Source organism: Rhinopithecus roxellana, chromosome 16 (genome assembly GCF_007565055.1).
Source record: "Rhinopithecus roxellana isolate Shanxi Qingling chromosome 16, ASM756505v1, whole genome shotgun sequence".
In the NCBI taxonomy this organism is placed as follows: Eukaryota; Metazoa; Chordata; class Mammalia; order Primates; family Cercopithecidae; genus Rhinopithecus; species Rhinopithecus roxellana.
Window position 1 is genome coordinate 47,206,275 of NC_044564.1, and position 1,467 is coordinate 47,207,741.

The window sequence follows — 1,467 nt, forward strand, 5'->3', positions numbered from 1 at the left end:
TTCAGATTCCTTTTCATTTGTTTGTTTGCTTCCAGTTTCCAGCTTTATTGGTGAATATCCTTTAGAAAAGAATGATCAATCCTGTTGTTTCCAAGTCAGTGGAATGAAGAGCCATGTCCAGGGACACTCCAAGCAGTGCTGAAGGAGACTGCTGCTGTGTCCACCTCTTGTTCATAGGCCCAGTCATAAGCACAAGACTTGTAATCACCCTGCTCTTCAGGTTAAGTTTTTCCCACCCAGAATCTGACTTTGGAAGTATGTAGTACCATCAACTGTCTTGGCTTCCCAGGGCTGAGGGTATTTGGGGACATGGAGCTATAAACCGTAGGCTGATTTATTTTTCAGCACTTTTTACTGAGTCACTGCCATGAATGATATCCCTGCCAACCTGAATGCAGAAGTCCCTGCCAGTGGTGCCTGGCTTAGAATCCCCTGGATTAGTCTCCCCAAGCATCACTCGGCCTGTCTCCACTACACTCAGCACCCCCTCCATGGCCATGGCTGGCCCTGAGTTCATGCACTCCACCAGCCCAGAGAGGAATCGACAGTCTTTCAGGTCAGGGTAGCGCTGCTTCAGATGTTCCTCAGAGGCCCAAAGGTGGAATCCCTTCAGCTCAAAGTGCCTCATGACATTGCCCAGCAGGCCCCACTGCACGCTGTGTGGCCTCATAGTGATGAAGGTGCGCTCGAGATTGGACATGGTCTGGTAAGCTGGTGGGGCAGGCAGTGGCTGAACTGCAGGAGCTGAGAGCTGCAGTGACCTGCACCCAGATTTCCTGTCATAGGCATTAGAACATGTATCACTCCTGCTTCAGCCTTGGCAGCGAGAACAAGAACTCTCCTCTGCAGATAGCCCCCGCCTCACTCCTTCTCATTCTTGTGCTTCCTTCTTCATACACCAGTGATGAATTTCCCATGACTTGGGGAGAAAAATCCAACTGGAATTGGAAGGAGATAGTAGTGGTGGTGGTGGTGGGGGTGGGTGGGAGAGAATGAGTTAGTGATGAATCATGAATACTTAGGTAATATAATGGGACAGACTTGGGCAGGAAGAAGCAGTGGGGCAGGATAGTTGATGTGAAGAACAAAAATGTTCTGGGAGATGTAGGTCAGAGCTGGGCCCTTAAGTCAAAACCACTGACACTGTAGAGATGAATATTGTAAAGAGCTTTTATTTTAATTCAGACTGTCCCCACATCCAACCCCCCATTTTAATTTGCAGGAATTCTCCACCTTGTGTGGTGTCAGTGAGATGTGGTAACTCAACTCTTACCAAGGAATATCAGGAAGAAGTCTTCCTCCTCCATGCCCATCATGGAGGCAGGGGCACATGACCCAAGCTGGCTAATCCAATGCCCCGGGACCAGAGTTGAAGGGCAATTAGCATCTTTCACCATGTGCCACATGGTGTTGGTACCCAGTGATAGCAGAGGCATTCACTCTGCTATCTGGAAGTTGAGAGCTAAT

The 1,467-nt window shown here is 48.9% G+C and overlaps 1 pseudogene; it reads right to left on the reverse strand.

Annotated features, from left to right (window-relative positions):
* Nucleotides 1-334: 334 nt before the first annotated feature.
* LOC104672137 lies at nucleotides 335-700 on the reverse strand (annotated as a pseudogene).
* Between the last annotated feature and the right edge of the window lie 767 nt (nucleotides 701-1,467).